Here is a 22465-nt window from a genome sequence, read left to right as displayed (position 1 = left end):
TGTAGACACTGTGCCCCTTCTTAGAATTGGGAACAAAACACCCAGGGAAGGAGTTACAGAGACAAAGTTTGGAGCTGTGATGAAAGGATGGACCATTTAGAGACTGCCGTATCCAGGGATCCATCCCATAATCAGCTTCTAAACGCTGACACCATTGCATACACTAGCAAGATTTTGCTGAAAGGACCCAAATATAGCTGTCTCTTGTGAGACGATGCAGGGGCCTAGCAAACACAGGAGTGGATGTATCACAGGGCTCCCAATGGAGAAGCTAGAGAAAGTACCCAAGGAGCTAAAGGGATCTGCAACCCTATTCTTGGAACAACATGATGTACTAACCAGAACCCCGGAGCTCTTGTCTCTAGCTGCATATGTATCGAAAGATGGCCTAGTCGGCCATCACTGGAAAGAGAGGCCCATTGGACTTGCAAACTTTATATGCCCCAATATAGGGGAATGCCAGGGCCAAAAGAATGGGAATGGGTGGGTAGGGAAGTGGGGGGCGCTATGGGGGACTTTTGGGATAGCATTGGAAATGTAACTGAGGAAAATATGTAATAAAAATATTAAAAATTTAAAAAAAATGCAACCAAATTTCATAATATGAAATAAAAAATAAGCATTAAAAAAGAACATCACAAAAATGTGATTATTATACAAGTATTTTTAAAAATTAATATTGTTAATATTTAAACTATTTAAATATTTAAATATTCTCAGCAAAACAAGTTTCATTAAAATGTTCTATATCAACTGTGCCTAGTGGCCTCTTTCTATGAATATACTAGACATGTCTTATGTATTGCTTTTTGTATTATCTACTCTCTCAAGAGGAGTGCCCAGAGGTGGAGTATATCACATACTCAGATGATGTCAGATATAATCTTAAAGGCTAAAGCCTGTGATTGGGCAGTGGAAGGAAAGTCAGAGCTGAAAGTTTTAGAGAGGGGAGAGAAGGAGGAAGAAGAGAAGAGCAGTGTGTGAACACAGAGAGAAGATGATGGAGGAAGAGGTAGAAGTTGGAGCAGATTCATGAGGCCTGGAGGAAGTGCAAGTAGATAAGGACTTCATAGCTGAATAATATAAGTGTGTAGTGCATATTTGCCCAATATGGGCATGCTGCTTGGATTTATATTAACTGAGTTGTGTGTTCTTTACATGGGTGATTTTGGGTTGGAGATTTATTGTTATAAATCTACCTAATATAATATCAGACTTTAGTGTTTCTATTTCATGGGGCTAAGGGGATCTGAGTGAGTAGAAACTAGTTTTGAGCAGGCCAGCCATAGTGGGTGGACGGTCTAAAAAATGTGAGCAGTAGCTTCAAGCATTTTGGGTTAAACTGGTTTGGTTAGTTTAGGAAGCTAGCCTAGGGATCCAGGAGACAGCACATAGGGCTAGCCATAGGGGGAGCAGGGAGGGCTAGGCAAAACTGCTGAGGCTGGCCCCTAAAATGACATGCTACAGACATTAACTACATTCTAGGATGTTCTCTTTTTCATGTCAGAGGAGGTAATCTTATGAATACAGATTTGGAAAGATATGTAGTGGAGAAGGTTGATCTGATTATTAGACACTTATATGCAGATATTCACCAATAGCTACAAACTCAAAAAAAAAAACTTATTCTAAATTCATTAATCTATAATCTTCGTCATGTCTTTGATATGTATCCAGAGCTCACAAATTTACATTCAGCTCATACACTCTCAGAAAATTGGAAACTTCCATTTACCAAAGAATTCAAAATAAGATCTTGCTTATCTTCTGGACCATTGTATTTATGGAAACAAGCTCCTACAATCAGGTTACTGCTAATGTCATACCCCAAGAAGTATTACTACAGGCACATGCACAATCCTCTTTCCAGTCCCACATAGATGATATATTTATTCAGCATTGAACAAGTACAATTAACAAAAATACATTATTATTCTATATTCTTTCTCTCTCTGCAATCAATTTTCATAACTTTTGCAATAATAATGTAAAGATGACTGTATGATTCTGAATCGATACCTCATAGTTGGATCTTTCATTATGCTTTTTCTAAGAGCTTTTATAAAACACAATTTCCACAACACTTGGGAGATAGGTATAGGAAGACCAGGAGCACTGATTTCAGGTGAGCTTTGGTTATATAGTGAGAAACTATTTCAAAACTAATAACAGCATAAATCACAAATAAGTAAATTTATAAATAGCTAAAATAAAAAAATAAGGATTTTTACTTTTCTATTCTTGTTTAAGGTCCTTCAATTGGCTGTTACTAATAGGATGGGGTGTTTTATAAGCACAAAGCAAAGTTGTGAATGTATGAATCTCTCTTCTTTAGTTAACATTATTGATATCATTAGTACATAGAAAATATTATCTATACAAATCAGTCATGAAGAAATCCCAAATTCATTCAGAAATTCACAAAAAAAAACTAGCAAGTTTCCACCACAATGTAATATATTAATTTTGGTACCATATTCCATTTTTATAAACACTTTGTTGCAGGGCCAGGGAAATGGCTCAGGTTAAAGCTCTTGACACTAAGCCTGGTGATTTGCTGTCAGTCTCCCATATTCATACCATGGAAGGAGAGAACAATTCAATATGAAATGTCCTCTAACTTCAACACATAATCACACATATGTGCCATGACACACATGTGTATGTCTGGACTTTTTAGAAAGACACAAATACATTCACAAGTAAATAAAATTGAATTTAATAAAAAAAAAAACCTATTGATGCTCTGGAGTAGCCTAAAAATTTATTGTGCTAAGCTCTTGCTGTGCAAAAAAAAATTAGTATCTGTTTTCTTTCTCTGTGCTGACTCTGGTTTTATTATTTCAACTCCATAAACTTGTACTGCATCCTCTTTTTAAAATGCCAAGTTTGAGAATCAGAAACTTCACTTTAAATTGTATTAAATTACATCCTCAGAAATACTTCTGTAGACATTAGTAGCAAAAATTCCAATATAGTTACAAGTGTTCACTGATTTTAAATGTTTCTTTACACTAACCTAAATATTAATATTTTGTATGTCAAAAGTATGCACATCTTAAACAAAAGAAAATCTGTCATTCAAAATAATGATGTTAACATATGTAGGAGATGTACAACTTAACTTTTTTAGGTTTCCAAAACAACTGGAGGGGGTATTATGCTTAAACTGTATCTCCTTGTTGATCTTGATCACTTTGCCTGGACTCAGTAGGAGAAGTTGTGCCTAGTCCTGCTGTGATTTAGTGACTTAAGCTGCCATAATGGGCTGGTACCCAGGGGGTCACCTCCTACTTCTCAGAGGTGAAGGGGAGGGGTGGAGGAGGGACTGTGTGAGGGAGGAGGAGGGAGCTGTGATTGAGATAAAAAGGGAGTAAATAAATTAATTGAAAAAATTTAAATGATGTTAAGTACATTTTTGTCTATTGCAAGTATTAAATCTTAAAGCAGATTGTCATTCTATGTTGTTATATTGGTATTTTAATAAACTTACTGCACAGTCCATCTTCATAATGATCAGGACAACTGGTACATGGTGCTCTTGCTGTGTAAGCTAGGTATGTCCTGCTTGTATAATGGCCACTGTAATTCGATCTGCAAAATCATCAGATGATTTTAATTTTTTTCTTTACACACTAATGTTTGCATATATCATCAAATTATACATAGATATATAGATAGATAGATTCATAGATTCAAACATAATCATATATGTCTATAGATAGATAGGTAGGTGATAGATAGATAGATAGATAGATAGATAGATAGATAGATAGATAGATAGATTCATATATTTAGACATATAATCATATATATACTTGGATTACTGTTACAAACCTTCAATTGAATACCATAACAAAAACCTAACATTTCCTAAGAGAATTCTGACATAGATGTATAGTAAGGAAGTAATTAATCCGTGCACACTTTGTTCGTCAACCATTATCTTAGAACCTGAGAAACAGAAATAAAGTCTAAAAGTTAAGAGAGATTTTAATGTTAAAATACCCTCTTCAGTACTTGATCAGCCTGGAAAATTCCTAAGACAGTACAATATAGGTTATGTGGAAAAGCTACTTTCATAGATTAGGTAGGTACAGAAAAAAGCTGTAAATCCTGTAATATAGAACAGGTTATCAAGTGACAGGTTGAGTTTCAAGAACTTAAATGAGTAATTGTGAAAGGCCCCATGCATATGAAGGTTTGATAGTCTCTAAATGTAGCAGGAAGGTATGAGAATTTATGCTTATCAAAAATGAGGATATTAAAATGAGAGATTTTATAAATATCTTCTAAACATAGCAGTACTCTCTGATTGTGGCTACACCGCCTAATTAGGACTATCACTTTACTGATTGTCTAGGAAAATTCAGATTCTTCATTGCATCAAGTTGTGTGTGTGTGTGTGTGTGTGTGTGTGTGTGTGTGTGTGTGTGTGCAGTCCAAGGGCTTTTAGCATAACCACTACTCTATATGCAGAGCACAACATATAGAATCTATGAGCAATCTACGAGAAAAGACAAAGTATTGCACAACCTCAGTCATTTGCTTCTCCTTATTCATATGTTACTCTCCTAGGTTCAAGATGCTTCTTATTTGACCTGACAGCTGGATGGATTCCAGTAGCTTCTTTCCTTGTATTATACTTAATAACAGAAACATGCTTGAAAATTCTTTCATAATATTTCTCTTGAACTGACATGCTACACCATCTGTATTACCTACAGTATACAATAGAATCATTTTAAAAATTGATATAGAAAGACCTTCACCCTCCTCTTGTATAGGTTTCCTATAAGAAAAGATACAAATAAAGCTGGGGAGATGTCTCAGCACTTAAGAGTGCCTATTTCTTTGGGCAATACATGGAGTTTGATTCCCAGTACCCATTTCAGGTGGATTACAACTGTCTGTGATGCCAGTTCCAGGCAATCTGATGCCTCTGGCCGCCAAGGGCATCTGCACCACTGTGCCAAACCACATGTGGACAGAGAGACATGCAAATGTAATTACAATCTTTTTAAATGAGAAACGTTGGCATGTTATGAATATACATTCGTCCTATTCACTGGAATGTTTGGAAGAGTTCAAACGGTTTATTTCTGTTTCATTAGTAAGTTTTTAATTTTAAAATCAAGATCTGTATGGATGGATTTTTTTAGTATTTTTAGGAAATCCTGAGAAACAAAGAGTTAAGATTTTTATCTTTCCTAACTATTTAAAATATTTTAAAGACTTCTTAAAACGACTTTGAAGTCTGATTTAATAAATTCTTATAGGTATAAGTTTGCAACAAGAGGTTGGAAAGATGGTCCAGTGCTTAAGAAAATTTGCTGTTCTCACAGATGATTCAAATTTGATTCCCAAGACCCATGGAAAATAGGTCATAACAACTTTTAACTCCAGGTTCAGGGGATTTAATGCTCTTTTCTGGTCTTTGTGGATATGTGCACATGCATAAATAGATCCATAAACACAAGGCCTTGAAAATATAGCAACTGGACTGGTCATTGTTATGGCTTTACAGGAAAATATATTTGTTGATTATTTTCTCCCTTGGCAGTTTTCATAGCGTATTCTAATACTACAAGAGATGGTCTACAGGAAGTAGCCTTCCAAGTCAGTTCCAGTTCACTTCCTCTACCTCCTGTTTCTGAAGTGTGTGATATTTTCAGGAAAAGGGTCTCTTCTTCAAGGACTGAGAGGCAATCAAAAGCTATATTGCTTTGGATAGAGTTTTGTATAACCATGGATGTTGAGAAAGGGAATCTCCAGGGTGGAGACTCTTGGTAGGTTATCCAGTACAAAGTGGTTAACCACAAACACTTAAACATCAGAGCAATACTAACTTAACTCAATGGTACAATGTGTGTGTGTTATACATACATATACGTATAAATGTATGCTATTATATATGCATATATGTATAGAACATGTAGGTGTATAACAATATAATTTAATGATGGCATAATGAATTTGAGAGAGAATGTGGGCTTGGAAGATTGGGAGAAATAGTTGGAAGGGTGAAAATTATGCAAATTTAGTACTCCTTTATGAAATTCTCAAAAGACAAATAACTATAAGTAAAGATAACAGCCTATATAATCAGACATAGGACTACTTTTGTGGAAACTCAGCAATCACTATCCTGGGTTATTCACTAATGATCACCCTTTTCCTAGTATTAACAGATTCCTTTGTAAAGTATAAACTTAGCCATAACTGAATATTTGACAGTAACAATCTCTATATTTTGTGGTCACCATGAATCCAGAACATTCCAACCGAAGGGGAAAAAGAAAAAAAAATTTAAGCATAGGGTGAAAGTTTCTGAGTGTGATTTATAGAACTGATGAGTTAGCCATTTCATGAATTTTGTAATAGTAAGTTCAACTAAGTGAAGTATTTAAAAGTTTGCATTTCCCTTTCATGTTTAATGTATATCTTTAATCATTTTTTACACTATGACAATTAAAAATGTTAAATTGAAATTGATGTTGTTGAAAATGAACTCTAAATTGCATACTTACACAGAACAATAGTGACAAACATAAAAGTATCTCAGTGGATTTTCAGGGCATTCAGCAACTCCACATGCAACTTATAAATTTGAATTCCAAACAACCTGCACACCCAGGAATGAATATGGAACATGTGTCAGAGAAAAATAATGCAGAAAAACAAATAGACAATGTAAACTTAAAACACCTTTGGTATACTTTGTTACTATATGCCTTCTGGGCTTACTTAAATGATTGAATCAGACTACAAATGTTAAAAGAGCCCTCAGAGCCTATTTTTTAATCACCTACTCCAGTAAAGCTTACAGAAAGCATATAGGGGAGTTTAGGGAGGCTAGAAACTGTTCCTGCCTTATGTCAAGAACTTTGTTGTTATTGTAGTGCATTTTTGACAGTTTCTAAGATGATGAGAAAGCAAACGGATTGGTGAGGCCAATGATCTTCATGTCAAAATGAAAGACATCATAAAGCCATGGATACCAGGAAGATCCTGGTGAGATGTAAAATTTCTCTGCTTCCTATCTTTTAGGCACGTGACAATAAACTACAAGAGAGTAACCTGGATATCATGTCAATTCCTAGTCAGCCATCAAAGGTTCCATGAATTCCTCCCAGAATCACAGAAGAGGTGTTCAGTTGGATGCTAACACCTGGCCATGAGTATCTGCCTTCCCAATTGGACAGATTTCATGACTGACATGCAAACCTTTCTGGTCAAGCCTGGACCAAGGCTATCACTTATTAATCATTTATATTTTCTGAAAGTTGTGTGTGGTGAGTGCTTCTGTGTAGAAAACTGATCTTGAATTTTCTGGTTCCTTCCTGAAACCAGGTTTCAGCTCAAATATCTCAGCCTGTAGGATCTGATCAGATCAAAGAATTGGAGTTGTTTGCTGCTACATTAGTCAAGGATCTCTAGAGTCACAGAACTTATGAAATAAATGTGTATGTTAATTTTAATGACTTACAGACTGCAATACAACTAACCAAGCAATGACCAGCTGTGAATGACAAGCCCAAAAATCTAGTAGTTGCTCAATACCACATTGATAGTATTTCAAATGGTCTTCTCTATAACCCAGAATCCTAAATAAGTAGACTCCAGTGAACATGCTAGAGACGGAAATATAAGCAGGTAAAAGTGAAAGAACCTTTTCTTTTTTCTTTGTACTTATAGGCCTCTAGCAGAAAATAAGGCCCAGATTAAAGGTATGCCTGAACATCTGGATTAAAGAGTATGTTGATACATATCAAAAACTGTGTGTATGTGTGTGTGATCTCACCTCAGTATCTTCATCAAAAGCTTGTGTCTTCCAAACTCAAAATCATGAAAAAAGACATATTGTCTTTTAGCCTTCAGATCCAGAAAACAGGTATGTGTTCTTTTTGGTTATAATTCATTCCAGATATGGTCATGTTGGCAACCAATTATAATACACCCCTCGTCATTTTGACACAAATCATATTTCAGGTCCAAATGCAAACAATAGCTAGGTGATAATAATGCCTAATAAGATATGACTATCATTGTAGAATCACAAATTCATAAACAATAATTAGGTCACAATAATGTGTAATATGATACAGCTACCCCTAATACAACCCTAAATGCATTGTAAATTTAGAATAGGTAGCACTGTCCCTTGACGTACATCCTTTTAGGATCTCAAATATAAATGTGAAAGAGACAGACAGACAGAGAGAGAGAGAGAGAGAGAGAGAGAGATTCTATCCCTAAGTTATGTGACTCTAGAGAACCCTGAATATATTACAGATTTTGGTAAAACCATAGTGCAGTATTGCTGTGACATCCCTGACCATATTTTAGGGAGGATTTTGAAAGGACTTTGGAACTTTGAGCTAGAAAATCCATTGTATATTAAAAGATCTGAGGGAAGATTTAGGAGCTTGGAAGATAAGAATGTTGAACAGAACTGAAGAGTACCGAAATTCGTAAAATTTCACATTTTACGAATGTGAAATTTCAAAGGAAATTAAAGACTCTATTAGGGTCATTTTCTATTTTACTTTAAGATTTTGCAGTTCTTCTTAGCTAGAGCTAAAAAAAACAAAATCAGCTGTTACTAATGAGATACCAGAACTACTGAAGTAAAACTTTATGTTTTCGGGACAGTTGATGTTGGTCAGCTGGTGATAAGATTAGTGGTGATTAAGAAGTGACTATCATCATGAAGGTGAAATCTGCTGGAAAGTGTTTTCCTGAGAGCACAGAGAAGCTGCATTCCAGATTATGTGGCCAAAGTTGTAATTTTGGCTGCCTGCTAGACTTGGCAATGTTACTAATTTTGAAAGCATGGAAGATTCATGGAAAATAGCTGAAGTTTGGAATTCTTAGAGGCAAGGAGAGTTTGGCATTCTTAGAGCCATTGATGAAAGTGAAACCTCAGTGGCAGTTGAAGGGCCAGGACTGAAGGGGTCATGCAATGAATTTGAGACTTGGTACCAGAAAGATAGCCTATGAAAAGCTATTTCGGGAAATTACAGCTCAGTTGCAGCTGCAGACCTCAGCATTTTGGAAATTAAAATACCATGCCTCCACCACCAATAACAGCAACATCAGTGAAATGGAGCCAGCAGAAGCCTAGAAGACAAGCTGCCTGACAGAGATGGAGAGGTGATCCAAGCCATTTGGAAGAGCCCAGAAGGTCATGTGTGGATCCCAGACACTGGGCATTGAGTTACTTAAACTGTTGGGGTTTAGCAGTTGCTTGTTTCAGATTGTGATTATGTTGTGCTTCTTCCCTCTTGAAAAATACATTACATTTAATTTAGATTTTTACAAGAATGGACTACTGAAAAATTTAAACTTTAGGAGAGATTTTGAATTTTTAATGAGATTGAAATTTTTATGCTTTTAAATTCAATGCAATCCTGATCAAGATTCCAACTCAATTCTTCAACGAATTAGAAAGAGCAATCTGCAAATTCATCTGGAATAACAAAAAACCTAGGATAGCAAAAACTCTTCTCAAGGATAAAAGAACCTCTGGTGGAAACACCATGCCTGACTTAAAGTGTTACTACAGAGCAATTGTGATAAAAACTGCGTGGTACTGGTATAGTGACAGACAAGTAGACCAATGGAATAGAATTGAAGACCCAGCTATGAACCCACACACCTATGGTCACTTGATCTTTGACAAGGGAGCTAAAACCATCCAGTGGAAGAAAGACAGCATTTTCAACAAATGGTGCTGGCACAACTGGTTGTTATCATGTAGAAGAATGCGAATCGATCCATTCCTATCTCCTTGTACTAAGGTCAAGTCTAAGTAGATCAAGGAACTTCACATAAAACCAGAGACACTGAAAATTATAGAGGAGAAAGTGGGGAAAAGCCTTGAAGATATGGGCACAGGGAAAAAATTCCTGAATAGAACAGTAATGGCTTGTGCTGTAAGATTGAGAATTGACAAGTGGGACCTCATGAAACTGCAAAGCTTCTGCAAGGCAAAAGACACCATCAATAATACAAAAAAACCACCAACAGATTGGGAAAGGATCTTTACCTATCCTAAATCAGATAAGGGACTAATATCCAATATATATAAAGAACTCAAGAAGGTGGACTCCAGAAAATCAATTAACCCCATTAAAAAATGGGGCTCAGAACTGAACAAAGAATTCTCACCTGAGAAATACCGAATGGCAGAGAAGCACCTGAAAAAATGTTCAACATCCTTAATCATCAGGGAAATGCTAATCAAAACAACCCTGAGATTCCACCTCACACCAGTCAGAATGGCTAAGATCAAAAATTCAGGTGACAGCAGATGTTGGCGAGGGTTTGGAGAAAGAGGAACACTCCTCCATTGTTGGTGGGATTGCAAGCTTGTACAACCACTCTGGAAATCAGTCTGGCGGTTCCTCAGAAAATTGGACATAGTACTACCAGAGGATCCAGCAATACCTCTCCTGGGCATATATCCAGGAGATGTCCCAACCCGTAAGAAGGACACATGCTCCACTATGTTCATAGCAGCCTTATTTATAATAGCCAGAAGCTGGAAAGAACCCAGATGCCCCTCAACAGAGGAATGGATACAGAAATTATGGTACATTTACACAATGGAGTAGTACTCAGCTATTAAAAAAATGAATTTATGAAATTCCTAGCCAAATGGATGGACCTGGAGGGCATCATCTTGAGTGAGGTAACACAATCCCAATGGAACTCACACAATATGTATTCACTGATAAGTGGATATTAGCCCAAAACTTAGGATACCCAAGATATAAGATACAATTTGCTAAACGCATGAAACTCAAGAAGAATGAAGACCAAACTGTGGACACTATGCCTCTTCTTAGATTTGGGAACAAAACACCCATGGAAGGAGTTACAGAGACAAATTTTGGAGCTGTGATGAAAGGATGGACCATCTAGAGACTGCCATATCCAGGGATCCATCCCATAATCAGCTTCCAAACGCTAACACCATTGCATACACTAGCGAGATTTTGCTGAAAGGACCCAGATATAGCTGTCTCTTGTGAGACTATGCCGGGGCCTAGCAAACACAGAAGTGGATGCTCACAGTCAGCTATTGGATGGATCACAGGTCTCCCAATGGAGAAGCTAGAGAAAGTACCCAAGGAGTTAAAGGGATCTGCAACCCTATAGGGGGAACAACATGATGAACTAACCAGTACCCCAGAGCTCTTGTCTCTTGCTGCATATGTATCGAAAGATGGCCTAGTCGGCCATCACTGGAAAGAGAGGCCCATTGGACTTGCAAACTTTATATGCTCCAATACAGGGGAATGCCAGGGCCAAAAGAATGGGAATGGTGGGTAGGGAATTGGGGGGTATGGAGGACTTTTGGGATAGCATTGGAAATATAATTGAGGAAAATATGTAATAAAAAATATTAAAAATTTAAAAAAAAAAGAAAGAAAAATACATTACATTTAATTTAGATTTTTACCAGAATGGACTACTGAAAAACTTTAAACTTTTAGAAGAGATTTTGAATTTTTAAGGAGATTGAAATTTTAATGCTTTTGAATTTGTAGATACTGTGGGACTTTTTAAAGTTATTTGTATTTACATGTGAGATTTTGTGGTTAATAAGAAAAAAAAAAGCTTGTGGCTTAAAAGTAATGCATATGGTTGTGTGTCAACTTGACAAGGGGACAGTTCTATTGGTTGTTTTTTGTAGCAACTTGACAAAGTTGTAGTCATCAGAGAAGAAGAAGCCTCAGGGGAGAAAATGCCTCCCTAAGATATAGATGTAAGTCATAGTTACTGATCAATGAAGGACTTCCCAGCTCACGGTTGTTGGGCCATTCCTGGGTCGGTGGTCCTAGATTCTATAACAAAGAGGGCTGAGCACGGCACAGGAAGCATAGATGTAACACCCTCCATAGCATCTGTATCAGCTTCTGCTTCCAGTCTCCTGCAGTGTCTAAGTTCCTGCCATCACATGCTTTGGTGATGAACAGCAACCTAGAAGTATAAACGAAATAAACAATTTGCTTTTTCTCATATTGTTTTATTGGACAAACAAACAAACTAACCCTGGACTTAGACATCTGCCTATACCATATCTGGATCTTCTCTCCAATCAGCCATTCAGAATCCCCTTAGCACTTTATTTTCTCTCTTAGCTTTTGTAGGCACTATTTGACAGTGGCCTGAATTGAGGCACAATTGTGTAATTCTTGCTAATATAGTCACCTCATTTGTCTGGAAATCAGCTGTCAGGGGTTCTGGAATGAAAACTTTTGGGAAATTGTTCTCATTCTCCTTCAGGAGCCAAACAAAGCTGATGTGCAGCCGTGATCAGGTAATTCAAATACTTTCTTGCCTCTCATTTATAGAGAAAATATTTTTTTCTTACCTGAGTATGATGTCCGACCACACTGTCATTTTGCTTTGGGCCCACACCAGATGTAACATCTTTGTAATCATTATACCATCCTTGGATTACAGAAGACCATGGTGCAAAGTAAGATGACATGAACAAATTCTCACCACATTTTAAATCTATGGGAAAGAAATAGACCAATTGTTAAGGCAGCAGGAAAGAGAGAGAGAGAGAGAGAGAGAGAGAGAGAGAGAGAGAGGGGGGGGAGGGGAGGGGAGGGAGAGGGAGAGGGAGAGGGAGAGGGAGAGGGAGAGGGAGAGGGAGAGGGAGAGGGAGAGGGAGAGGGAGAGGGAGAGGGGAGAGGGGAGAGGGGAGAGGGGAGAGGGGAGAGGGGAGAGGGAGAGGGAGAGGGAGAGGGAGAGGGAGAGGGAGAGGGAGAGGGAGAGGGAGAGGGAGAGGGAGAGGGAGAGGGAGAGGGAGAGGGAGAGGGAGAGGGAGAGGGAGAGGGAGAGGGAGAGGGAGAGGGAGAGGGAGAGGGAGAGGGAGAGGGAGAGGGAGAGGGAGAGGGAGAGGGAGAGGGAGAGGGAGAGGGAGAGGGAGAGGGAGAGGGAGAGGGGGAGAGGAGAGGGAGAGGGGGAGAGGAGAGGGAGAGGAGAGGGAGAGGAGAGGAGAGGAGAGGCTATACAAAGCAGAATTCCTGGTCTTTAAAGACATTGCTCACAGTGGCTTTTGATTATTTCATTAGAGGCATGCTTCAGACTTAATCATTCTTCTGAACAGTAGCCACAGGCATTCAATTTGTGGGCTGAACAGCATATGAACTGCATAGATACAGAGTCTTATTTCTAAGTAGCTTCTCTCCTTAAGTTGATTCATTGACACATTAAACTCTCCATACCTGTGTGAAAACGTGTGAGGGAGTGTGTAATATTGTATGTGTGTCTCATATGTAAGAAATGTTGATGTAAAGTCTTCAAAAAGACAAACAACTAACTTATTTAATTTCTCTTCTGTTCTACTAGAGATTTTTATGGGAATTGTTACATATTTAGCATGATTGTTTTGTGTAAGCCTTCTTCATAGTCATTGCTTACAAGTACAAAACAAACAAAAATAGAAGTAACAATATGTTAACATTTAAAATTTCATGAGCTAAATATTCTACCAAGAATGGAGAAAAAAACAACTTTTAACACCCAATAAATAGATTAGTATTTTCTCAGTCTCTGCAAATTCTAAATTACTTTATACTTTAACTGAATGTTAAACCACTTAAAATAAAACTTTTTAAACACTATGTGATTAAAATAATGATAGCTAAGAAGTACAACCTTAATAATGGATAATTAAATGATTTTCAAATTCATCCAGAGATTACCATTTGTAATGTTTCAAGAAGTAATATATCTTATAGTCCATTTATTTATGTTCTCATACTTTCTATACTTCCTCATGTAAAGAGTATGTCTAATAATTTATTTTTAACATAATATACTAATCAGCTACCCAGAATGTACATAAGTTGCTGTCACCAAAAATGAAGATAGAGTTTGGAACATACACATTGCTGTCTTACACAAGATTATGTATTTGAAGACATCCTGTACTATACAGTGAGATCTGTATTCCACCAAATCAAAAACAAAAAAAAAGTAAAGAAAGATAATGAAAATATTTGATGTTTTCTGAGAAAAAAATGAAGAATGAGTTGCTCAGATAAAACACATTTTTATAATTAAAAATATATCTTATGAACATGAACAAGCCACATCATCAGATAAGCTACCACTTATGTACATGTCTTTAATCTCAGCACTCTAGAAGCAGAGACAGGTAGATCTCCATGAGTTTGAGGCTAGCCTGGTCTACAGACTCTGTTCCAGACAACCTGGAATACAGAGAGAAACCCTGACTAAAAACAAACAAACAAACAAACAAACAAACAATATAAAAACAAAAAGAAAATCACAAAACAAGGTAGATCAGATACTCGATTAAATGATCGAAATTTAGAAATTCTAATTACAGAGGGCTGCAAAAGCACCTGAACAGATAAGAGCCTATCCTGCTACTTTAGCACACTTGAATTCAACTTGTAGCATCCATATGGAATGGGTTAAAACCACTGTAAATTCAGCTCCCAAAAATACAATTCCTTTTGATGTCTATAGACTCTCTTCTGATTAAGCACATACATTCAAAAGTGCATAAATATACCCAAGACAAACATACCCATAAATAAAAACTAATAGGATAAAATTAAAAGGAGATTCTAATTTCAAGCCCCATCATATTACTTTAATTAGTAGTTTCATCCTTCAATCTTTAAAGGAGAGAAAGAGATGATCCCTACCATGTTTCACTTGTGATCTATTTATAAGACACAAAGTTGGCATGGTCAGAGACAATTTTATAAACTATAAAACTATAAAACAGCCAATTAGCATAACACAGCTCTTCCAAATGCACTGCCCTGGTGTGAGCCCTCACCATTTTTAGTAAGTCACTGCCAGGTGGAGAAACCATTCGTCTCAATTGGTTGTGCTGGCTTACAATCTCTTCTTGGACTGAGTTTTTAGTGGTTGAAAGTTTCTCAAGACTGTTTTCCTAAAGGGAAATAAAATGAAAGTCACATTAGTGTATGATAAGGTTACATAAACTGGTGAAAATGATGTCTCAGGTGAAGGAAGTTCATTATAAAAGTGCTCAGACAATATTAGACATTGACCTTGAAACTAAAACTTAAGAACATCTGTTACTTTTCATCGGAAACATTTTAAACAGAAATTTTGAGAATAAAGCATGAATTCATGGCATGTCAAAGTAAAAGTAAAAAAAAAAAAAAAAAAAAAAAGTAAAAACCTTTTCTAATCAACAAATATCAAATTTTATTTAAGAAAAGTCTATAACGCCTGGCGTGGTGGCGCATGCATTTAATCCCAGCACTTGGGAGGCAGAGGCAGACGGATTTCTGAGTTCGAGGCCAGCCTGGTCTACAGCGTGAGTTCCAGGACAGCCAGGGCTATACAGAGAAATGCTGTCTCGAAAAACCAAACAAAAAAAAAGAAAAAAAAGAAAAAGAAAAGTCTATAACAATAGTCATGCATGGTAGAGAACCTTAAGTCATTCCCACACAATTAGGCTATAGCAAGGAAGTTTTAAGAAATGAAACACATAATTTATTATACATCTTTGAAAGAGATATCTAGTCTTTGATACGGAGTTTGGAGGCTTGTGAGACTATGGAGGTCTAGACACACTATATGTGTGGATTCAATTATCTATTTCAGTAAGAGAATTTTTATATGTAATATGATTTTGTGATCCCTCCAAAGAGTATTGTCTAATATAATATCTATGTCAATTTGTAGGCAATGGGTTCTTGAACTTCTTGAGTATTACTGGCTTTAAAGTTTAGTGAACATAAATAAACCTGTTGTTAACTCAGAAGCTGATATTTAGTTTCACGTTTTTGTGTTTGTGTGGGACAGGTAGGTAAAGTGTATAAGAATTGGCAGAGATCTAAATACCCCTTGCTGATGGAAGTATACTTCAAATCCTCTCTTCTTCTACAGTGTAGAGCAAGATGTTAGTGCTTAATTATCAGTGGACAGACCTGCACATACATTTCATCTTACTTCTTGGATAAGCTGGTTCTCTTTCATGTAGTCCTTAGTTTCATCAAATTTCTGCAGACATTTGTCACATAGATCTAATCATACTGTATTACCAGTATTTGCAAAATGTCTACATCTAGCTGTTGTTTTATGTTCTGAAAGCACCAATGAATGCCTTGAGCCAAGGACTTTCTCACAGCTAGTGAATTTTTTTCTTAACAAGTAGTGATTTTTAAGACAGAAAGAATGTATGTTTTTAAGTCGTTGTTGGAAAATTCTCATATCATGTTATAAAGTAAAGTGACAATAATATTCAGTATTTATTTATTGAGGAAAAGGCATAATTTTCTAAACGTATTTGTTTTTAACTAAGTGTATACGTTTGTATAGATGAGAAAAACACATGTAGAGGACAGAGGAGCATAGCAGATCCTTTGGAGTTGGAGTTACAGATGAATTTAGGCAAATTGAGATAGGTAATTTAAACCAAAATTTACGTTGCAAGAGTAGTAAATGTGCTTATCCACAAAGGAATATCTCCTTAGATATTCCATTTCAACTGAAAACCCTACTTATGGTTGTTACCTTTCTAAAGCCATAATATACTTTTATGAGAAAGCCATTATTATTTTCTGCTTTTTTCTACCTTTCTTGGTCACTGAAAACTTGAAGAGACAATAAGCGTGCTTCTCTTTCCTTGACAGACAATGGTAATATTTTTAAAGAGATATTATTAACACGGAAATATAAGGATAAAAACTAGTTAAAGGGTTTATATTGGGTAGGTAATATGACCTAATAATTATAACAGCACAAATTTAAGACAGGAATGGAAATGAATGTCAGGGAAATCAGTTCTTCATGATAACTTTCAAAGAAAACTTCATTCATCAAAGGTGACTCTGAATTGCTCTGCTATTTGTATCTTGAAATTCTCTGAAGAGATATCAGTAGACCAATGAAAAAAAGTGAGTGGTTAGGAGGAATGGAGGGAGAATAGATAGTTCAAAGGTGCAATAAAACAGAATCAGTTTAAGAAACTAGCAATACCAACAATGTCAATAAACACCTATATTATAAATAGTGTCTAGATTTCTAATTTGGATATGGTAACCAAAAAGAAAATAAGCCATGAGGCTTATATTCCAAAACAAGTTTGTCCAGTAATTGGCACTCCCTATTCTTGAAGAATTCCAGTTGTCTCCAATGCCCAGACCAGAGAAGAGTATGAGGGTACAGCAATATAGAAGGCTTTTAATTTTAGTAGCTTTCTAACAAGATGGGAAATATCTTTGCTATTCCTACATACTCCATCATTTAAAAGGATGGCTAAGCCTCACTGGTAATATCTAAATAAAAGAAAATATTATAAATAGTTAATATTTGGCTCATATTTATTGTTTGCATTGTAGATGTACTTACAGCATTGTGTGAATGTTAGAGTGTGTGTGTGTGTGTGTGTGTGTGTGTGTGTGTGTGTCTATGTGCCTGAGGATTAATCCCAGGGATTTATTCATTCTGAGCAAGTGTTTTTTAGTGTCATCCCTAGCTATAATCTAGCAAACTTTTAAATTTGAAAATAGACAAATAATCTTTCACAAAATATCTATGAAAAAGATATATATATTATACATATAATGAAGTTGTGCTATTTGAAATATAATACAAAGTTTCAGTGAGGACCACACAGAAATGGATTACATAAAATAATAACAATTCTTAAAACAGAAACTACACTAGCAAGATTTTGCTGAAAGGACCCAAATATAGCTGTCTCTTGTGAGACGATGCCAGGGCCTAGCAAACACAGGAGTGGATGTTCACAGTCAGCTATTGAATGTATCACAGGGCTCCCAATGGAGAAGCTAGAGAAAGTACCCAAGGAGCTAAAGGGATCTGCAACCCTATTGTTGGAACAACAGGATGTACTAACCAGAACCCCGGAGCTCTTGTCTCTAGCTGCATATGTATCGAAAGATGGCCTAGTCGGCCATCACTGGAAAGAGAGGCCCATTGGACTTGCAAACTTTATATGCCCCAATATAGGGGAATGCCAGGGCCAAAAGAATGGGAATGGGTGGGTAGGGAAGTGGGGGGCGCTATGGGGAACTTTTGGGATAGCATTGGAAATGTAACTGAGGAAGATATGTAATAAAAATATTAAAAATTAAAAAATTAAAAAAAAGAAATAAATCTAGAGATAGGAAAATTCCAATACAAATATATTTCAAATATCATGTGTAACTTTTATTTCTTGACCACATTAAAAAGAAGTGGGTATTTTAAATTAATATCAATATTTATATTTAATCTATATTGAAAAAATACAACTTAATGGTTCTTTATACAAAATGTATTATGATATATTTGTCTCTAGTCTTTTCTTTGATATTATCTTTGTGTAATGAATGCATGCCTATTCCTTTAGATATTGCATAAATATAAGTATTTTAATTTAATCAACCTAAATAAACATATTCAATATTCACTTGTAATTAGGGCTACAAGTTCTTTTACCACACTTTTAAAATAATGTCAACTGTTCTGAACTATCAATGAGTACTTTGTGATTACTACACACACTGGTCTTTTAAAAATTTGAAGACTGGGCAGTGTTGACACACACCTTGAATACCAGCATATGGGAGGCAGGGGCATGTGGATTTCTGAGTTCAAGGCCAGCCTGGTCTACACAGTGAGTTCTGGGTTATACAGAGAAAGCCTGACTCAAAAAAAATCAAAAGAAAAAAAAAATTGAAGAGTGATCTAGTTGTCTAGTTGCTTATTTGCATAGCCTTCATACCTGCCTAAATTGTTCTGATAAGATAATAATGCTTACCCTTACCTGAGAGCTATCTTGAAGAAAGGATGGGGGCAGTACAGCAGCCAGGAAGAACAGCACAAGCATTAATGCCATGGCTAGAGAACAAAGAAGAGAACAAAAACATGCATTATGATGATTAGTACATTGGGTTCTGAGAAACACACCTACAAATGCTCTGAGATGAAATCAATGTAGGTCCTCTCATCAGGTTCTAGGAGTCTAACCATTCTCTCTTTTTCCTTCCAACAATATCAAGGTCTTCCAGTTGTTACCATGACAGGGCACTAACAAGTTAAGACTAACCATTTCTTGATAAGTGTTTCCTACCCCTTTATAAATATATTGTTAGGAATACATCTTCCAAGTAGAAGTGAGAATGTATCATATCACTCCTGTCAGAATCTTTTTTTTTTTCAAAAACCTGGGTAAAATCTATGTCTTTGTTCTGGTTATTATTGCTGTGATGAAACAGCATGACCACAAACAACTTGGAGAGGGTTTATATGGCTTATATTTCCAAATCACAGCTCACTGAGAGAAGCCAAAGTGGGACCTCAAACACAGAAGGAAGCTGGAGGCAGGGTTGATGAAGACACCATGGACAGGTGTTACTGACTTGTTCCCAATTATTTGCTTAGCTTACTTTCTTATAGAGTTTAGGGCCACCAGCCTAGAATTGGCACTACCCAAAAAGGAATGAGGCCTACTTCTTCAACTCATAATTGAGAAAATTTCCTAAAAATTTGCCTGCATACAGCCTACTCATTTGGAAGTGTTCTCTCAACTGGGATATCCTCCACTCAAATAACACTGACTGTATGAAGTTGAAATAAAACTAGCCAGAATGTTGTCTACTGAGGATATGATGTTTATTTGTTTGTTAATTATTCACTAAAAGTGTTTTCTCTTCATTTGGAAACAAAGAATTTGGAACATATCTTCTTATTAATGGTATATTGCAAAACAGCCTGCCACATAAACACAAACACATGCACAAATATTTAAATGTATGCCACTATGCAATATATATGTATGCTTGCATATAGAGATCCGAGGCAATTGCTTTTCACCCTGTAATTTGAGACAAGATCTAGCAGAGCTCTCAGGTCTCACCATTTCAGTTGCTCTGACTCCACAACTTGTTCCAAGTACATTCTGCCTCAGCCTTCTCCTGGATATGAATAGCATGTAGACACACCCATCTGGATTTTAGATGGGCTTGGTGATTTGAACTCTGACCCCCAAGCTTGTATACCTGGTGCATTCTCTACTGAGTCATCTTGACTGCACTCACACTTTTAAATTTGTTAGGCTAATGGTTTCCCCTAACCAGTAAGAAAAGTTTCTCTTTCTCTACAATTAATAAGTAAAGATCTATGTGGAATGAATACAATGCATAAATAACTAATTTTTATGAAATGTGTCAAAGCACTCCTTGCCATAACTTAGGCTCTGACAATAACATAGATACTGTGACTATGGGCTTGGTGTCACTTATCATGTGACTCTCTGTGGGATTCATTTCAAACTCATAAAAACATAGTTGGGAGACACTGTGACTAAATATTCCACTCTACACATGAGCAATCACAGCATTAGAGATTTTGTAATGAGGTGTCCCATAAGAACTCAGGTAACTCCTATTATCCATAGGCTTGACTCTAGCTGCATATGTATCAAAAGATGGCCTAGTTGGCCATCACTGGAAAGAGAGGCCCATAGGACACACAAACTTTATATGCCCCAGTAGAGGGGAATGCCAGGGCCAAAAAATAGGAATGGGTGGGTAGGTAAGTGGTGGGGGAGGGTATGGGGTACTTTTGGGATAGCATTGGAAATGTAATTGAGGAAAATATGTAATAAAAAAGATATCAAAAAAAAAGAAAACTGATAAAAAAAAAAAGAACTCAGGTAACATAAGTGAAATAGAAGCACCATCTTAAAGCATTCAGTTCTGAAAGCCAGAAATTACAATGCTTTGAAGGTTATGTACACATGGAAATATGTCAATAAAATCCCTGCAGAAATACATATGATGAGGACATTACAGGAAAAATAACACGATTCTAATGGATCATATTCTCCCAATTATCTACTGTAATATTTTCTAAATTCCAATATAATATGGTAATTGTCACTCTTGATTGCTTTGTCATGTTTTTCTGAGGTATGAATTAGTCAATAGAGAGCATATGTTCTACGAAACTGCTAGAAATGAATATGGACAAAAATGTTGCAAAAACACTCTTGTCAATTCCTACAAAATAATTTTTTCCAAGAAGGAATGTCCTTGATTCCTTGAATTTGCTCAGCAGTAGCATTGAAATTCTGAACTGGTCCTGATGTACAATTCTTGAAATGTCTAACACTCATTTCTGCAATCCACCCTTTGTCTCATAAATTTGCATCCCTCTATCTAATAGATTTCAGGATTTATACTTGTTATAACTTTGACTGCATTTTATCCAAATTCAGAAGTTTAGATACATTGACAGGCACTGTAGGTTCAAATATAAAAAAGCAGAGCACATCATTGAGACACATGGAAGAAAACATCCATAAATGCTCTTTGGAGTTAATATCTTCTGCAGTATCATATAATTTCTTTCTGATAGGCATTGAATAGTTCCATGAAATCCTAATATTTTCCAGAAACATTTTTGTTTGCACAAACACAAAGTTCTTATGTGCTCAGTCATATAAAATATATGCACAATTCATACATGTAATTAATCTATAAGCAACCAGAATATATTCACCTAAGACCAGAAACACTGTATGTTTTGTTTTTTGCTTGTCTTGAATTATTTTATGGACAACTTATATTTTCTGCTAATGATCATCAATATCACATTTATTTCAAGTTTACTGCTATAATATTCTTTTGATAAATTTAAAATCAGTAGCAAGGATACCTTCACACCCATATTTTAAAAACATTTATATCACTGTACAGAAATAGATTTTAAATAAAATCCCTACACTCCTGAATCGTAGTCTTAGTAAAGATACCACTAACAGAACTACTTGGAAAAATTCATAGACATTATTTCTGATTTTAGAGTTAAAAAGTTTCATTCCCATTATCTCTTTACAATATTATTTCCAAGATAAATAATTAAGCTGTATAATCATGCATATCGCTTTATATGATAAAATATAAACAATTGTTCTCAATAAAATTATCAATATGATACTGATAACAACCACACATGCAGTTATTAACTGTAAAATTTCACTGTTGTTTAGTTGTAAATGTATTCCATTAGGAACTTGATCTCATAATAAAGGAGGATGACTTACTACTGGCTATAGAGTAGAATGAGGCGTTGTCCTGCAGGAAGAAGAAAGGTGACATCAGACAAGAGTCTCAGCTGTCTATACATACTCTGCATAGTTCCTGTTTTGGCAAAATCTGCTTGTGGAAGCACATCTTTGTTAACCAGGTATGACACAGGATTTGTCATGCCAGATTTTATTTCTTGTTATCTAACTGACATTTTGACATTATGTGATGACTGTATATTAGAAACAAATTTTACTGGCTCTTTCATGCTCATGTAGTGAATACAATGTATGTATATATTTGCCAGGAAATGCTTCAGAAACTTTTAATCAAATAATTTTTATTTTATCAGAGCTGTGAGGATTTTTTAAGGGGTCTACAAAGGT

At 36.0% G+C, this 22465-nt stretch overlaps 1 pseudogene; it reads right to left on the bottom strand.

Annotated features, from left to right (window-relative positions):
- Positions 1 to 6526: 6526 nt before the first annotated feature.
- LOC147000415 (cysteine-rich secretory protein 3-like) lies at positions 6527 to 18886 on the bottom strand (annotated as a pseudogene).
- Between the last annotated feature and the right edge of the window lie 3579 nt (positions 18887 to 22465).

The sequence above is a fragment of the Mus caroli genome, unplaced genomic scaffold, assembly GCF_978045245.1.
Source record: "Mus caroli unplaced genomic scaffold, Mus_caroli_1 scaffold_18, whole genome shotgun sequence".
Taxonomy (NCBI): domain Eukaryota; kingdom Metazoa; phylum Chordata; class Mammalia; order Rodentia; family Muridae; genus Mus; species Mus caroli.
This window is presented reverse-complemented; position numbering and strand designations above follow the sequence as displayed.